This window comes from Balaenoptera borealis (genome assembly GCF_965194805.1).
Source record: "Balaenoptera borealis genome assembly, chromosome: 3".
Taxonomy (NCBI): domain Eukaryota; kingdom Metazoa; phylum Chordata; class Mammalia; order Artiodactyla; family Balaenopteridae; genus Balaenoptera; species Balaenoptera borealis.
In genome coordinates this window covers 49,753,756-49,773,242 of record NC_138866.1, presented here as the reverse complement: position 1 = coordinate 49,773,242, position 19,487 = coordinate 49,753,756, and the positions used below count along the sequence as shown (strand labels likewise).

Sequence of the window (19,487 nt, the reverse complement as noted above, 5' to 3'; positions counted from 1 at the left end):
TCAGGGAGAAGAGGGAGAGGAGGAATTACTGTCAAGGGAGAAAATGAAGAAGGAAGAGGATGGGTCTGTTGACGGTTTGAGGTTTCCAGGTGGTGGGGATACTCTCAGAATCACCATGTGGGTCTTGGAGGGGGGTACACATTCCTTCAGCTAGAAGGAAGGAGGTGAGTGAAAATGCAAGTTAGGAAGTAGAAAGGAGAGAAATGGAGGGAGATATCAGTTCTGATGCCCTTTCCCTTCTTTATGAAGCAGGAGGCTGGGTGATCTGCTGAGCAGGAAGGGAACGCTGGTAAAGTTTGGGAGCATCTTTATAAATTAAAATATGTAGGGTACCTAGATCTTGTTGAACTCATAGATTACATTTCCATTTTGGAATCAAAGTCATTTTTCACTTCCTTCTGAACCTCGTAACATCATGATCAAGAGACAACAACTTATAACAAAAGCCATGGAAGCATGAGGGTCCCAGCGCTGCTTGTAAAACTCACCCTGGGAATTTCTGACCAGCTGAAGGCTTGCCCTCAGATGTGCACCTTGGTCTAATACAGCAAATCTACGTAGATCTGATTGATGGCTGAGTAATTTATGTCTTAACTAACCCCATAAATTGACTCACTCTTTGAGATTGTTCTATCTTCTTTGGAGATGGAGTAAAAACTCCTTGGGGTAGGGAGGTCCCCTGAGAAATGTTAGTGTTCCTGAAGTAATAATAGGCTAGAAAGCCTTTTATTGTGGGATGAGTGTGACAGCTAAGAAATGGAAAGAAATAAATGTGAGTCACACAAAAACCTCATTCCATGACCTTCAGCCCTTGTCAATCATATTTAAGAAAATGCTGTGAGGAACTTCAATATTAGATATTTTATTTATATTTTATATAATATTTATAATTGCTATATACTTTGGTTTCACCTGGGATGAAAAATCAGCCGCACGTCGTTTCACTTTCCTCCTCCGTTTTAACATACTTGCTGTCGCATGAGGCAGAATCTCCTTTAGCAGAATGATCAGCCATGAGGAAAGGGAGCGGAGAGGACATACAGGCTTCTGTGTCTCAGTGGAGCCCTTAGAATTTTCAAATTTGCTCTGTTTTCCTTCAGGACTCTACCTTTGCCCTGGGTTTCCCACTTGGGAGCCTAACGTGGAGTGAGCCCAGAGCAGGCTCCCTGCCCCCATGCATCCACAGAACTCGGCAAAAGCTTGCCTCGTCTTGTCCGGGCTTCCCACCCCACCTCAGGGCTGGGTACAAAGCAGCTGTCCAAACCTGAGGGAGGGCTGGCTAGAACCTGTTCACTGTTGGCCAGTGGGCAACTCTGAGGCCGCTGGTGCTGCGGCTCTCAAGGCCCTGCGAATAGGCACACTCAGTTACACACAGGTTGGGGAAGGTGGAGGGAAGCACAGCCTGGGGTGACTTAGCCCTCCCTTCGGCCCAGCTGACAACACAAGACCCTCACATACGGAGTGAACCGAGTGAAAAAGTTAAGGAAAATTGGAACAGGAAGCATTGGAAAGATTTTGCCTTCACTTAAAATTTCCCAGCTTTTCTTTTTAAAAGAAAATTAATGAATTAGCATCCGTTAAGCATTGGTATTCACGGCTTATAAATACTTTCTAAGACTTTGTAGCGCTCACTGTAGGTGTGTAGCATAGCTGTAGTTTTGAACAGTGCCCTTAGACCTCACTTAGTTTTTCCCTTTCCAGAGGGTGTGTTCCCCTCTCACATCATAATGAACCTCTTGAAAAAAGGTTGAAAAAAGGAGATTCTTTGGTCAGACACAGATCCTGAGGCTTTTGCCCTCCAGCACTGACAGATGTGAGAGGTCTCGACCTCTAACAGAGGCTTTGTCTACTCACTACTTCCACCAGTCCAAAGCTGGCGAAGCAGCCAGGAGCAATCATAGATGTGGGGATGCTATGTCCCCAGCCGTTGACGTGACCCCTTGGACAGACTCTTCCTCTTGTGCGTGTGCATCTTCCTTCCCGTTTTTTTGTTTTGTTTTGTTTTTTAAATTGAAGTAGAGTTGATTTACAATATCGTGTTAGTTTCAGGTGTACAGCACAGCAATTCAGTTATAAATATATATTCTTCTTCAGACTCTCTTCCCTTATAGATTGTTACAAAATATTGAGTATAGTTCCTTGTGCTATACAGTGGGTCCTTGCTGGTTATCTATTTTATATAGAGTAGTGTGTATATGTTAATCCCAATCTCCTAATTTATCCCTCCCCTCCCTTCCTTCCCGTTTTTATCAAGTGTTTTCTGTTTTCTCCTGAATCTTCAAACACAGTTTGTGTCTTATTTACTGTTGGATGTATCGAGGATAGTGTTTTCCTGCCTCTGAAGAGCTTAAAAATCAGGCCATATTCCTATTTTTCTGAGAATTTAGTTCTGCCTCTAAGTAGGGAGATGAAAATACTTTCTAATTCTATAGTCCTTAAGCTTATCTTCCCTCGTAACTTTACCAGGTAGCCAACAGGACTCATGTGCATCAGGGTAGAGGTAAGAGGGGAGAGATAAAGTGAAAATGTTGTTCTGAATGTGGGTGCTTGGCAGGTCTCTCTGTCCCTGAGCCGGGGAATTGCTATAGTAATCTAAGATCAACAGGAGAAGCGATCCAGGGCCAAGTACAGGGCAGCAATCTGGGTCATGGGTTGCAAGTTGATCCGGGAGTGAAATTACGAGCCTGCGTAAAGCTTTTACAGGGCTTGATTCCAGGAAATAAGGCAAATATATTTCCAAGGTAGTTCATTTAAAGCTGGAGCTTTCAAAACTTTCACACCCTTTTGCTCTCCCTAAGTGGCTGGGAATGTAGTGGCCCTTGGGCTAGTTTCTTTTCTGCTCAGCGTCCCCCTTTCCATCTGGAGGCAACGCCACATTGTGTGTCAAGGTGCAGTGCTCCGCCCTGTATCAAGGGTGATCCCCCCCTCCCTACCCCAGACATTCGGGGAAGGAACCAGTCTCAGCCAGTCAGACCCTCCTCTCTGGGACTTTGAATATCAAGGGAGTGAAGCAAAGATTCAAAGATCGTTCAGAAACCACTTGTGGCGATGATGTCGTGCTGCGGGCAGCAGTGGAGTACTAGCAGGGGCAGACAGTCCTGTGGCATGACCTTGGCTGTGGTCCCTACTGCCCATCCTCTCTTGGTGTCCAGCCCGTTTCCTGAGCCTTGGCCTCCAGCCCTCCCATTCATCCTATGAACTCTTCAATATCCTCCCAATACACTCCAGCTGAGAAAAAGTGAGCACAGCTGTCTTCTGTTGCTTGCCATCAAGCATTAGATTGGGCCATCTGATGTTCCGGTCCTCAAATGCAAAGAGGCGTGTCTGGTGCTGCTAGCTGGTCTCTATCTAGAATGGTCTGGCACCACGTGTGCTGTGCCCCTCCACAGGGGAGTCGCTGTACTTAGAGATTTTAAGACAAGTCTAGAGTCAAGGGTTGCTGGCATGTTACCAAAGTGGACACAACTAACTTAATGTAGAGAGGAATTTCACTGAGTAAGGGCCCTAAATAGTCAATGTTTGCAGGTGTGACTCCCAGGCCACAGACCTAGGTGGCAAGGGATACTGAGTTTTTTCATGTATTTAAATCAACTTAATTTCAACCTCACCTTTTCCTACATAGCAAAAAGGAAATGTATCCACAGGCATACCTGACTGCCCCCAGAGCCCCCTCACCCCCAAGGGTTGTTTGGAAGCCCCGGGTCTCATAGTGCCAAGATATAGGGGAAGGCCCTCTGGTCTTCAGTCCCTGGACTGTATTGGTGTCCTCTGAGACACCCACTGCCCTGGCAAGTACAGTCCCTTCAAACCTACTGGCTCTGTTTTTTTCCCCTGTGGCACTTGAAGCCTGGGGACCTTTGGCAAGGTTATTGCCTAGAGTTCTACCTCTTTAGGTGCATTATAAAGCTGAGCCTTTGAACATTTGGTCACCTCCTTAGGGCACTATTATGGAGATGGCTCTGGGCCCTGATGCGTGAGGAGCCCATAGACCTCTGTCCTTGTCTCCTGTCTCCTGGAATCTTTTAGTTTGACGAACATTCCACTTTCTTCATGTTTCCCTTACAGGTCCCCCCAACTCCCCTACCATACACGCACCCCACAAATTAATCAATGGCTTAAGCTTTTGAAAACAAAAGTCAAGAAGGAAAATATATTGCAGGCAACTTGTGCTTTATGCTCTGCCGCAAGCATCCTTTGAGACAAGGAAGCACAGAAACCTGTTCTTTGCTCAAATGGTAGAAGGGAGAGAGGAGTCATTTCATGGGGTGGGAGGGGAATAAAAACAAATTAACAGGTTAAAGAAAAGTCTTGTCAATAGCATTTAAAATTAATGAGGGGAGAAAGAAAACGGAAGTGCTGAAATGCTATCAGCTGCCAAATAGAAGGGTTAATTGGCTTTGTATTTGGTGTCACTATCTTCTGTGATTCCTTAAAGTTTCATAAGTGATGCAACCCCATCTCTAAGCTATTCTGGTATGAATAATGTCACTCCCTCCTTTACCCCTCTAACTTTTTAGAGTAAGGAATGAGGAGTGTTTCTTGTCTACATTCTGTAAATCAAGTCAGCAATTCTAGCTCTAATTAATATGGGACTTCTACTCCAGCTGGAAACAAATATTTGTGTAACAAATGAAAGAGCATGTAATCCACAATCAAGCATCTTACTGAGCTCCTTGTTCCAGCTGCTTCTCTGAATAGAGTCCACTTAATTATTATAGTCTCCAATCTTGGGTGGCAAGGCAGCTTAGGTGAGGTATCTCTGCTGGTGTGTGAGCCTAGTAATTTACTGATACATTTAAAACAAGCATATGCTAAAATTTTTTATTCATTATAGATGCTGATTCCAAGAAGCAAAGGATCCACATTTTTGGGAATTTACAGGTCTAATTCATTCCACACATACGAAAGCTGGATTCTGATAAAATTGATGAATCACTAGATGAGGGAAGGTCAGGTCTTCTTAAACCCATAACCATGATTGACTTTGAGTCACAGAAACTCTGATGCAAATGGACTTAAACAATAGGGGTATTTATTGTTTCATTTAAAAGGCCAGAGATGGGTTGGTTCTAGAATTGGTTAATCCAGTGGCTCGGTGACATCATGGGAGACCTAGGTTCTATCCAACTTTCCTCTCTGCCACCCTCTAAGCATCGGCTCCTCCTTTATGGTCCCAAGACAGCTGAAGCACTTCTAAGCACGAAATCCCAGCAGGATTTCCAGAGTCAGAGGGAAGGAATGGTTACTTCTTGCCTGTCACTCCTTATTAGCAAGAGAATTTCTCCCAGAAATATGCCCCCACCCAGCAGATTTTTTCTCATGTCTCATTGGCTAGAATTGAATCGAGAACACCGCCTCAGGACTTGACTCATGGTGCCCTTTCCGTGGCACCTGGCCATGGGGACCAAATCTGGGTTTTCTCAAGAGAGGAAGGGATAGGTTTAGTCAGGTGACCAGCAGTGTATATCATGCCAGCTTATCCCCCATGAGCTAATAAATGGCTTGTAAATATGTTTTCTGGAATGTAGTTAGAAGTAAATATGTGATGTTAATAATACTCTATTAACTGCTTTTTTGGGGGGGGGCTCAATTTTAATTCCCCAACCAGGGATTGAACCCAGGCCCCCAGCAGTGAGAGCACGGAGTCCTAACCAGTGGACGGCCAGGGAATTCCCTACGCTATTAACTGCTAAATGTTTCATTTGAACTTTCATCAGCTTTTGGAAGACACAAAATAATTTTTAGCGAGCACCTTTAAGGATCTAATCCAGATCATTTTCACTTATTTCAGAGATGTCTTAGGAGTCAGGGAGATGTTATACAATTTGGAGGCTCCTACTTCTTGAGAGTCATCCTGAATGCTAAGATGTCTTCCCCAGCTCCTCGTCAGACTTATCCAGTCATTGTCTCCACATCTTGGCCCTTTGCTCTTTGCTATGCTCTGTACACACCTGTTCCTCTAGAGAGGGCATCTACTTATGTGATGCTCCTATCACAACCATGTGAATCATGCCCCAATTTACATTTTGGTTCTTTCTTCCAGGTGCTAACCTCACATTTCCATATGACTGATGGATATTTCCAATTGCATATATTGCGAGTAACTCAAACTCAGCACACTTAATATCATCATACCTTCCCTCATCATCTGCAATTTTATTCCTATCATTTAATGAAGGTCAACCAACTCAAATTCCATCTTCTTTGTGAAGAACTTTCTGATTGTCATCTGTCCAATGAAACAATATGTATCAAGTGCCTGTCGTGGGCTTGACCTATCGTAGACCCGAGTATAAGGTGGTGAGCAAGCCCCCATGGAGCATATGTTCCTGTGCGGTGATATATCAGATAATGAGTGACCAATCATCTCGGCTAGAGCTGATCTCTTATCTCTGATCTTCTAAAACTTTCGTTGTCTATATAATAAAGATACAGTGCTAACAAAGGTGTACCTTGGAGAGAATTTGGACAGGGTGCTGTTCTAAGTGCTTAGAACATAATAACTCTTTTAACCTTCACAACAACCCTGTGAGGTGGCACTGTTTGCCCTACCATTTTTACAGAGGACAAAACTAAGGCACAGAGAGGTTAAGAAACTCACTCAGGTTTACAAAGCTAGTAAGTGATGAGTTTGCTTCCTTGAAAGCCAGGAAAGTAAAATTAGAATAAATTCTATTTTGAGTAAAAATAAAATATTGAAACTGAATGTGATTTTTAATACACCTACTTTTTCATTTTCAATATTTCCTCAACCACATCAATGTTCCAGAAAAAAAATAACAGTTAAAAAATACAATGAAACATCTATGTAGGAACACACATTTTTTTCTTTTGCTTTGGGCTCCAGTATGACTTGACACAGGATTGTTGGAGCCTGTCTGTATTTAAACTTTTGCTATTTGTGCATTTTGTGCCTGTCTGTATTTAAACTTTTGCTATTTTGTGCATCGAGTTTTCTGTATTAATTTTGATTTTTTTAAATATTGCATTAAAATATTATTTATCTTGATCACCAAGTTTTTGGCACCCTTGTAAATTTTGTGCCCAAGGTGAGTGTCTCACTCTAATCCTGGCCTTGAGTGGTAGAGCTGGGATTCAAACTGAGGCGACCTGGTTCCAGGTCTGTACTTTTAACCATTGCACAGCTCATGTCCTAGAATTGTTGATTTTTATATCTATATCTACATACCACTGCTCTTTCCAATTAAACTAAAAATGCCTTGAGGGCATAGACCATTTGTCATACTGCCTTCCTGTATTCCTAAAGCATCTGGCATGGTGTTTGTTTGGCACATAGGGTGCCTGATAAAGGTTGGCTGAAAGGGGGCTAAAATTTACCATCACCACCAGCTACTTTTACCACAATTTGTAGTTTTGCTTTCTTTACTGCAATTTCCCTCTTATATACTGTATTTTAATTTTATAAAAATAATTAACTGAATAACCCATTTCATATAAAGATAATGAATGAACACATGTTAACAAAAACATTATGAAAATAAAATGCTTTCTTCAAACTAGTATTTTCTTTTTAGTGAAACTTTCTGCATTTTTCAGAAATATATGGCCTTTGGGAAGAACGTCTATAAATTTCAGTTTTGTAAGCAAACAGATGAGTATAGTAAAGAGAAGGTAGAATGTTCATTGACATAATTATCAGCTCTTTGGTTACAATGTAGCAGTTTCTGAAGTACAACAGTTCTGTGATTTATGCTTCCCTACAAACTAGAGCTCTGCTCATTACCTCTTACACCCGGCTGGGGATCCGCTTCACCTGTGGGTGTACCCGTCTCAGTGTAGTAATGACACGCCTGGGTGGTTATATTTTCTCCAGCACTACTTCTGGGAATGACAGGAAGAGATGAGTATTTTCTCTCCTGCCACTGAACTTAGAAATGCGGCTTTTTTTTGGGAAGAGGGAATCAGTAACGAACGCAGCGATTTCTTCATTATACAAAAGACGTTGACTTGTTTTTCTGTACTTTAACATCCTCTGAGCAGGTTTTAGCAGCTTTTGAATTTTATCTTTGTGTATTCTATAGTTACCAAAATTCTATAGTATACTATACTAAGGTATAGTATATTCTATACTTTACTGTAGTAAATATAGAATTCTATACTTTCTAGTTTATTTACTGATTTTACAAAAGAGCCTTTCCAGAGCAGAGCCAGGCAAATTGTCACTTGTTTGACATTTGGAAATCATACGGATGTTCCCTTATGCTCTGGGGTTCTGCAGGGAATACAATAGTGTACTCAGGCTAACTCAGAAATCATACTGTTATACGATGCAGTATGAAACACTGTGTAATTACCAAAATTCTGCAGCTATTAATATTTGCCTAATTTTACGAGGAAACAAGGTGTGAGGAGAACTGGATGGAATTGTGAGTTTGTGCTAAAGGCAGTTTTACAAATGTCATCCTCCCCATCAGATCCGTGCCCTGAAAACCTTGCTCTATCTTTGGTGCAGACACAACCTCATGCATTTTAGGGGAAGAAGACATGCTCCTGGAGAGCATATTATTTTCTCGGCATAGCCTTTAGGTACTCCAGGGGCACATCTGTGTTCATCGCTTAGACCAGCGTAGACTGGAACGGATGGCAACAAACTTAAAGCTTAACCAAGACTCAAGTCCACTGTAACTTCTATTTTAATAACCTGAGCACAGAGAAAACAGTTTAGTAGGTCATCTGAGTGAAACTGGCGAGAGACAATTTCCAAATACATGAAGGAGAGCAGCAAGAAGAGTTGGTACAAAATGAGAAAAACAGTTACAAAGGGTGGACGGTGGTAGGGCCCAGTGCCTAAGTCCTGGTGTGGATGTTACCTCTCTGAGTTCTCAGGAAAGGCAGGAACCTTTTGGAAATAAGGCAGCCAGAACTCTATCTGAGGTTAAGCCAAGCTTAGACCAGGCACAGCCGAAGTCGACGAGCATCCTTTCTACTCCTGCATCGAGGCTGGTTCTATGTACCACGGCAGCGCGCTTGAAATTTAGAGACATGAGGGTTTAGAGTTCACTTCTAGTCTTAGATTTAGATGTCAAATGGCTAAGAAAGTAACAACTGGGGAGGTCTGGAAGGATGAGATTCAAGAAACAAGAACTGGGGGTCCGATCGCACCGGCGCGGGAGCCATGGCGTCGTTCAGGCCACCGCCGCTGCTCTTGCAGCTCTTGCTGCCGGTGGAGCGGCGCAGGCCGGCTTCCACTTCCGCCCGGGCTGCCGACCCAGTTGGGGCGCAAGACATACCCCCGGCCTCATGAGCACCTGTCCCCATCGGATCTGCCCAAGAGCTGGGACTGGCGCAACGCGGATGGGGTCAACTACGCCAGGGTCACCAGGAGCCAGCACATCCCCCAGGGCGGCGGCACCAGCGCCACGGCCGACCGGAGCCCCAACAAGCGCAAGGGGGTGCGGCCTTCAGCGCAGCACGTCATCGACGGCGGCAACGCCGGCTCCTGGGAGGCGGGCGACCACCTGCAGGGGTGGGAGCACGCCCGCCCGCGCTGCATCCCCGACGAGACCCGCAGCAACGACCAGACCAAGGACCAAGAGTGTGACAAGTTTAACCAGTGCGGAACATGCACCGAATTCAAAGAGCGCCGTGTCATCCAGAACTACACCCTTTGGAAAGTTGGCGACTACGGCTCCGTCTCCGGGAGGGAAAAGGTGATGGCGGAAATCTACACAAACGGTCCCATCAGGGGCGGTACGATGGCAACAGAAAAGATGTCTAACTACACTGGAGGCATCTATGCTGAATACCATGACAAGGCCTACATAAACCACATCATTTCCGTGGCCGGGTGGGGTGTCAGCGATGGGATGGAGCATTGACTTTTCCGGGATTCATGGGGCGAACCATGGGGCGAGCGAGGCTGGATGATAGTGACCAGCACCTACAAAGATGGGAAGGGTACCGATTACAACCTTGCTATTGAGGAGAACTGCACATTTGGGAACCCCATCGTTTAAGGCAGACATCTCCAAAGAGCAGTTCTTAAAGAAATGATCTCATGAGCCGTAACCAGAGGGGATCCCATCATCATGGGCACTGGGTTGGTACTGCCATGGTTCGAAAGAACTGGGGGTTGATGTTCAAGTATCTGACGCCTGGTAACGGCACTGAGCACGGAGGAGAGATACCCATCAAAATGCCTCCTGGGCTGAAAGAGTGTTCCCAGGGGAGAGTCTGAGGGGGGATGACTTAGCACCTGCACAGGACTGCTTCCTGTCGTGATGACGGCACCGAACCATCTACCTGGAGAAGAGTGATCACCAGACAGTGAATGATGTGACCTACATTTTCTTCAATAGATGATTTGGCAGCTATGGTTTGTGATGTATTTAACAGGTAAAACAGTTCTGACATATCACCAGTTCCTTTGTCACCTTGAAATCAATGGTGGGGTAGTGGGAGGAGATGACAATTTCAAGATGCCAAGGGATGACTAAAATACACACTTCAAGAAGGAAGAGGGAGGGAGGAAGGGAGGGAGGGAGGAAAGAAGGAAGGAAGGGAGGAAGGAAAGAAGGAAAGGAAAGAAAAAGAAAAAAAAAAAAAGAAACAGGAACTAAGAGCCCATCATGGGGAAAGGTGTTGGCCCCAGGACTGGAGACATGGGCTTGATTAGACACAATGCTGCCCACATGGAGCTGTGGTCTGTCCAGGATTATGTGTCTTACATTCCAGCCCACTGTAGGTTTCCAAGATTGGATGGGGTTGGATAAAGCACAAGTACACTTTCAGAACCATGTGCTAATATGTGTGGAAATAATAACTAGAAAAGTCTGCAGTGATAGGACTCTGTTTTCTTCCCCTACTTTAGTGGTATTGCCCACACTTCAAATAACCTTTGTATTACGCGTCTTCCGTGCCGTGTTTCTTCAATACCTGCCTTGACTTCTCTCCTGCTGAGCTCTGCTCTACCACACACTTTTGCCTCCCTAGAGAGCTAATTATAAGCCTGTATTTTAGTGCCTACTTACAACGAAAGCTTGTGTCAAAAGCAGCACATATCTATATAGAAATTGCAAAGAGTGTAAGTCCAGAACAGTGATGAAGAAATGCCCTTGGATATGCTCACCAAGTAATGATTCAAAGAAGTTGAAATTGGCCTGGTCAGGTTAGTGCTGGCAACTGGATGCCTAATAAGTGTTTATTGACAATAATCATCATGATAGTGATAAAATGACCTGATGCAAGTTTATCTGGGATGTTTTCTACCTATAAAAAAGGGCAGAGGAACTTCTATGCTCATCAAGATCAGAGCTTAGGCTACTTCAGCCTTGTAGGTAAGTTTACACCTTTGCAGGCCCATAATGTTTTTCACTAGTCCTTTCATCTTGAGAAATAATGTTTCTGATGTAATAGTAGCTTAGAATATTTGAGCATTAGGTCTTAAGTGACTTTTAATCACAGGCTTTCTTGCTAACGTTACAATCTCTTTTAGGCCTTTGGTCTCTTGAGCCAGTTCTGCATAGCTGGGATGCTATTATCACTTTCTCTTCTCTATTTCAAGGGTATGAGGTAAAAGGGGGAAAAAAAGTAGAAATAGGAATAGTTTAAGTGTGCATTTACATCTTGGATTTCGAAGAGGAAACTCAGATCTTCCAAATTGTCTTTTATCATCTATTCAAGGTCTAGAGTACTATAGAAGTTCCCCTCCCCTTAAAACAAAACAAAACCTTTTTTCAGAGCTTCCATGCACTTTTGTGTTTATAGATGGAAATATCTGTGGGACTACACATTTTCAAGCCTTACTGCAGATCCCTAGTTTTAGTGGGATTATATAAAACCTGGTATTGTTGAAAACGCTCCTTCTGTCTTCCATTCTTGAAGCAGGGTTGAGCATTTTATCAAATTGATAGCAAGGGAGTGTTTTACCTGCTTGACTTAGTCTTACTATTTTATTTCAGTGCAGTGTGTCTACACCCTGCTGGGTGTGGAGGCCATGACTCACCTGGAGAGAGGATGTTGTTCTCTGGGCGCATCCAGGGTGTTGCAGGGTGACTGAGGCACTTCTCATTTGGGCTTGGTGCCATTTTGTTCCTTCCCTTGTTCTCGCTTGGATATTTACTTGGCTACTTGCTCCCAAGGAGAACCAGTCCGTTGAGTATTCAAATATTAACTCCTCTTTCTACACAAGTGGACAAGCAAGATTTTACTGGAAATGTAGCCTGGTGCCTGAGGAAAGATGGGGGTGGGGAGAAGAGAGATTGAGGTTAAAAGGCAAAGGGACCTGCAGAAAACAGCTTTTCTGTCTGATTACAAGTTTTATGACACTTTTCCATTGTCCATAATCTTTGTGCACAAGATTAAGAAAACATTTAGTGAGAATAACCTCACGTTAATCAATTTGTGCCAGGAAGCTTCCTCTTCCTGCTTCAGCACCATCCGCTTGGCCCATTAGAGCTCAGAGAGGGACCTGACCCCTGGTGATCTGACTCCTGTGAGTCGCATTTTGTACATAATACCTCCTCCCTTCACCATCTCTCATTCTAAATAGTTGCCCAGAACTCTAGTGGTTACAGGCCAGGTACAGCTGTGGGGAGAAGCTATCTAGGTGGAAACAGCTGCACTCAGGTGAAGGGTGGAAGCTGTACACCAGGCACCCGGTTCCTCCTGAGGCTGTCAATGCTCTCCTTGTTCTCAGAGGCTCACTCACCCCTCTGTCCTTCTCTTTCCCTCCTGTGGGCACTTCCGGAGCTGAGTAGCTTGAGTACATTTCTTACCCAAAGCTTTTTCTCTCTTTTAAAAAATATAATGTGACTAGTTTATCAAGAGTTATATCCAAGAGTGTTCAAATCGGGTATTTGGGGTAGTTAGTCCCAAACCCAACTGTATATCAGAAACATGGGAGCAGGGAAGAGGGAGAAGTTGGTTTAGAAATACACATTCCAAAACAACAAAGTCCTACTGTATAGCACTGGGAACTATATTCAATGTCCTGTGATAAACCATAATGGAAAAGAATATGAAAAAGAATGTATGTGTGTATAACTGAATCACTTTGCTGTTCAGCAGAAATTAACACAACATTGTAAATCAACTATACTTCAATTAAAAAAAAAAAAAAAAAAGAAACACACATTCTAGGACTAGATAGTTTTATTGGAGAATTCTACCAAAAATTTAAAGAATTAACACTACTCTTTCTCAAAATCTTCCCAAAAATTGAACAGAAGGGAACACTTCTTAACTCATTCTATGAGGCCAGCATTACCCTGATACCAAAGCCAGGAAAAGACACAACAAGGAAAGAAAACTATAGACCAGGACCCATTAAGAATATAGATTTAAATAAAAATACTAGCAAATCAAATTCAGCTTCATATTAAAAGGATTATATACCATGACCAAATAGAATTTACTCATGGAATGCAAGGATAGTTCAGTATTTAAAAATCAATCACTAGGGACTTCCCTGGTGGCGCAGTGGTTAAGAATCCGCCTGCCAATGCGGGGGTCATGGGTTTGAGCCCTGGTTTGGGAAAATGCCACATGCCATGGAGCAACTAAGCCCATGCGCCACAACTACTGAGCCTGTTCTCTAGAGCCTGCAAGCCACAACTACTGAGTCCGCGAGCCGCAACTACTGAAGCCCGCATGCCTTGAGCCCGTGCTCTGCAACAAGAGAAGACAACACAATGAGGAGCCTGCGCACTGCAACAAAGAGTAGCCCCTGCTCGCTGCAACTAGAGAAAGCCCACGCACAGCAACGAAGACCCAACATAGCCAAAAATAAATAAAATAAAATAAGTAAATTAAAAAAAAAAGTCAATCACTATAAGAACAAACGTATGGACACCAAGAGGGGAAGTGGCTGGGGTGGGGGTGGGGGTGGGGGTGTGTGTTGGTGGTGGGATGAATTGGGAGATTGGGATTGACATATATACACTAATATGTATAAAACATAACTAATAAGAACCTACTGTATAAAAAATAAATAGAATTCAAAATTTCAAAATAAATAAATTAATTTAAAAAAATCAATCACTATAATATACCACATTAATACAATAAAGAAAAAAACCCACAGAATCATTTCAATTGATGCAGAAAACCATTTGACAAATTCAACACTCAATGACAAAACTAGAAACAGAAGGAAACTTCCTCAACATTATAAAGGCCATATATGAAAAATCCTCAGCTAATATCATAATCAATGGTGAAAGACTGAGAGGTTTTCTCTTAAGATTAGGAAAAAAAGAAGGGTGTCCGCTTCCTTCAACATAATATTGGAAGTTCTAGCCAGAGAAATTGGGCAATAGGAAAAAAGGCATCCAAATTGGAAAGAAAAGAGTAAAATTATCTCTGTTCACAGATGACAGAATCTTTTATGTAAAAAATCCTAAGGATTACACACACACACACACACCACAGCTAGAGTTAATTAACAAAATGTAGCAGTTGCAGGTTACAAAATAACACAAAAAATCAGTTACATTTCTATACACTAGCAATGAAAAATCTGAAATGGAAATTAAGACAATCATTCCATTTATCAGGGTGTCAAAAAGAATATAGTACACAGGAATACATTTTTAATCAAGGAGGCTAAATACTTGAACATTGAAAATTACAAAACATTGCTGAAAGAAATTAAAGAACACTTAAATAAATGGAAAGACATCCTGAGTTCATGTACTGGAAGACTTTATATTGTTAAGAGGGAAATACTACCCAAATTGCTCTACACATTCAATGCAATCGCTTTCAAAATCCCAACAGCAGTTTTTTTTTTCAGAATAGAAAAATCTATTTTAAAATTCATATGGAATCTCAAAGGACCTGGAATAGTCAAAACAACGTTTCAAAAGAAGAACAGAGTTGGAGGTCTCACACTTTCTGATTCTGAAACTTACTACAAAGCTACAGTAATCAAAGCAGTGTGGTATTGGCATAAGGATGGACATATAGACCAGTGGGATAGAATAGAGATCCTAGAAACAAACCCTTGTATATGTGATCAAATGATTTTTGACAAGGGTGCCAAGACCATGCGATAGGGAAAGGACAATCTTTTCAACAAATGGTACTGGGAAAACTAGATATCCACATGCAAAAGAAAGAAATTGGACACTTTCCTTATACTATATACAAAAATCCATTTTGTTTAGGAACAAAGACCTAAACTTAAGAGCTAAATTATAAAACTCTTAGAAGAAAATACAGGAGAAAATCTTCATAACATTGGACTTGGTTATGATTTCTTGGATATGACACCAAAAGCACAGGCAAGAAAAGAAAAAATAGACAGACTGGACTTCAACAAAATTAAAAACTTTATTGCATTGAAGGACACTCTGAAGAGAGTAAAAAGACAACCCACAGCATGGGAAAAATATTTGCAAGTCTGATAAGGAGTTAGTTAATATTCAGAGTATATTAAAAACTCCTATAACTCAGCAGCAAAAAAACAAAACAAAACCTAATTTTAAAATGGGCACATTAAATGGTGTCTGTATTTTAAAAAATAAAAAATAAAAAAATAAAATGGGGGCTTCCCTGGTGGCGCAGTGGTTGAGAATTTGCCTGCCAATGCAGGGGACACGGGTTCGAGCCCTGGTCTGGGAAGATCCCACATGCCGCGGAGCAACTAGGCCCGTGAGCCACAATTACTGAGCCTGCGTGTCTGGAGCCTGTGCTCCGCAACAGGAGAGGCCACAATGGTGAGGCCCGTGCACCGCAATGAAGAGTGGCCCCCGCTTGCCGAACTAGAGAAAGCCCTCGCATGGAAACAAAGACCCAATGCAGCCAAAAATAAATAAATAAATAAAATTTTTTAAAAATTTAAAAAATAAATAAATAAAATGGGCAAAGGACTTGAACAGACATTTCTCCAAAGAAGATATACATATGGCCAATAAGCACATGAAAAGATGCATGAAGATCATTAGTCATGAGGAAAATGCAAATCAAAACCACAAAGAGATATCACTCCACACCCCTTAGGATGGCTATTACCCAAAACAAAACAAAATAAAACAAAAAAAACAAACGAAAACTCAAAATGAAAAAACAAACAAAATAACAAGTGTTGACATAATTGTAGAAAAATTGGAACTCTCGTGCATTGCTGACGGGAATGTAAAAAGGTGTGCTGTTGTGGAAACCAGTTTAATGGTTCTTCAAAAAGTTAAACATAGCATTACATGTGACCCAGCAATTCCACTCCTTGGTATATACCCAAAATAACTGAAAGCAGGCACTGAACCAGAAACTTGTATACCAATGTTTGTAGCAACATTATTCACAGTAGCCGAAAAGTACAAACAACCCAACTGTTTTACCAAGAGATGAATGGATAAAGAAAATGTGCTTTATACATACAATGGATATTGTTTAGCCATAAAGAGGAATGAAATTCTAATACATGTTATAACGTAAATGAACTTGAAAACATTATGCTAAATAAAATAACAAAAGGACAAATATCATATGATTCAATTTATATGCGGTACCTGGAAAGTAGAATAGAGATTACCAGGAGCTGGGCGGGGCAGGGGGAGGGAGAAATGGAGAGTTATTTTTAAACCCTTGCAGAGTTTCTGTTTGGGATGATAAAAATGTTTCAGGAATGGATAGTAGTGATGATGGCACAACGCTGTGACTGTATTAGTGCCACTAAATTGTACATATAAATATGGTTTAAGTGGTAAATTTTATATTATGAAAATTTTATCATAGTTAAAAAAAAAAAAACCTTTTTTTAAGGAAATACACATACCAGGGCCCCATTCTTGAAGAACTGAGAGGCTGATGTGGTAAATATGGGGTGAGAACCTGGAATCTGTATTTTCTTTTAAATGCCTTCTTGTCTTTCTCAGGCATAGACAGGTTGGGAATTTAGGATTTAATCTCTGTCAACTCTTTCCAAGGGGACTGATGCCATTCTGTGAGGAAATGTTCACCAGTCTATGAGGAATACGTGTTTTTCATGGATCTAAATGTATTAAACTTAAAATGCTGCTTTTAAAATCTGAGATTGTCATGATCACATTGTTTTGGTATTGAGGTGCCCACTCATTTATGGTGGCAAGAGTCAGGTTGTTTTTTAAAATGTCTGTACTTGGGTAAAATAAAAATGAGCAATTCTTTGTTGGGTTCCCCCCCAAATTGTGAAATTTTAATGGTTTGTTAAATTCCAGAGGCTGGAAACCTTCGCTCCAGATGCTAGCCGTTTGAAAATATGGTAACAGAGACTGCTCCTGCTATTTATTTGTACAATAAGAAATAGAAAGGATCTATACATTTTTCTGTTGTTCGTAGGATCCTTGAGCAAAAAATGGCAGAGTTGAAACTGACAGTACTAAGATGTTATTTCTCCTGCTGCGTGTTGCAATGTTCTTCCTCCATAGGTGGAGATGGGGCCGGGAGGGTAGAGAATAGTATAACTCTTCCCAGAGAAGAGTTGCCTTCTGGCCCCCCCACTTGCCCTTGAAGCCCCCCCGCCCTGCCTCGCCTCCCTGAGTTTGGGGGCTGAGGAAGGGCAGGGGCCGAGGAACAGCCGTTGCTAAGGGATGCCTTTGCGTTCCAGAGGACTGCGTCTGACGGGAATGCAGAGTCTGTGGGAGCCACACCCACCCCGCCCTTTAGGCAGATCAGTTAATTATTGAAAAGTGCTTGGGAAGCACAAAGGGCTGGAGAGAGTCCATGTGCTGTTGCTGAGGCCTGTGTGGGAGCTGGCATTTCTGAGACACTGAGGCTCCGCCGGGAGTCTGTGCAACAAGAAACAGTTCTTCGCTGTCGTGGTGCAGGCTTCTCAGGATCTGTCCCAGGAAACAGACAGACGGTTCCAGGGAATTCTTATACGGTGCATTCTATCTCCAGAGAGAAGTTAAGTTTCTTTTGTGATAGGATTTGTAAGATATTTAGATAAATGAGCCACATCAGATTTCAGTTTTGTTTTCTTGTTTTAAATTTTGTTTGTTTTAAAAGTTTACATTCAGGTCATTTATACATAAACAAGATCATATAATATGTTCTGTCCTGTGGCTTACTTTTTTTTTTTTTTTTTTTTTAACTTAACAATGTACCCTGGAGTTCTTTCTGTGTTAGTACATAGAGGCTTCCCTCACTTTCTTTAACAGCTGCATCCTTTCCTGATTGTGGGTACATAGGTGTTTGCCATTTTTCAGCATCACAAACAATATTACAGCAAACATACTTGGACCCAAATTTGTGTGCTTATGCATAAATATTGTGAAGGATATATTCCTAGAAGTAGAATTTCTGGACCAAAAGGCATGCACATTTGAATTTGGGGTAAATAATACAAAAGCTTCTCCCCGAAAATTCTGTTCTGATTTACAAAGACACCAAAATACCCATCAACACTGAACATTATCAATTAAAAAAAAAAAAATCGCTAACATTACATGCAGAAGAATTCGTGTCATTTAAAATTGCATTTATCTGATTTACCAGTTTTATTGTGCATCTTTTCATATGCCTGTTGACCATTTGGATTTGGGGGAGCATTTTCTTGTAGTATAAAAATACAGAAAAGTACACAAGTCATAAGTGTACTACTGAAAGAATTAACACAGCCTGAGCTCTTCTTGTAACCACCACCCAGGTCGAGAAATTGAATATTATCAGACCTTTTCCCACCTCCCCCAAAGAAATCACTATCCTGTAATATACCTCCTATAGATTAGTTGTGCTTGTTTTTGAACTTCATAAAATGGAATCATACAACATGCACTCTTATGTCTAGCTTCCTTCATTCAACATTATGTCATTCATGTACTTGCTCCTAGCTGTAATATATTAATTTACATTGCTTATTATATTCCACTATGTGAATATACCACAATTTATTGATTGATGGACATTTGGGTTCTTTCCACCTTTCAGCTATTAGCAAATATTGATGCTATGAACATTCTTGTGCATGTCTTTTAGAATACATGTGCATACATTTCTGTTGTGTATATATCTAGGAATGAAATTTTTGGGTCATGAGTAGTATTATCAAACTGGCTAATTGTGAATTTCCTATGACTATTCCTTGTATGTTAATTATTAGGTGGTTTGTATGTGTTCTGTTTATTCTGGATATTAATTCTTTGTTACAGCTATTGTAAATATTTTTTCCTGGTCTTTATTTATATTGACTTTGAGTTCACAAAGTTTAAAATTTTTATTCAGTCAATGCTATAAATCTTTTTCTTTATGGTTTCTGAGTTTTATATCTTGCTTAGAAAGTCCTTCCCTATCTCAAGATTGTAAAATATTCTCTCATGTTTCCTTTTAATACTCATTTTGATTTTCACATTAGGCTTTTTAATCAGTCTGGAATTTATGAGGGTGAGAGACAGAGGCTAATTTATTATCCAACACTTAGGGCATGAATAAAATTATACCATTTGCTGCCTAGATTTTTAAATATTTATTTTTTTTTGAATTTCAAGACAGGTGATAACATCAAAGAGCTAAGAAACTGTCAAAAATTTAAAAAAAAATTTTTTTTT

At 41.3% G+C, this 19,487-nt stretch overlaps 1 pseudogene across 1 annotated transcript in view; it reads left to right on the top strand.

Annotated features, from left to right (window-relative positions):
* LOC309625769 (cathepsin Z pseudogene) overlaps positions 1-19,194 on the top strand; it is a 62,019-nt pseudogene extending 42,825 nt beyond the window's left edge. Inside the window, exon 2 of the transcript XR_014249424.1 lies at positions 6,044-19,194. The product of XR_014249424.1 is annotated as a cathepsin Z pseudogene (transcript). The remainder of the gene's footprint in view (positions 1-6,043) is intronic.
* Positions 19,195-19,487: the final 293 nt, after the last annotated feature.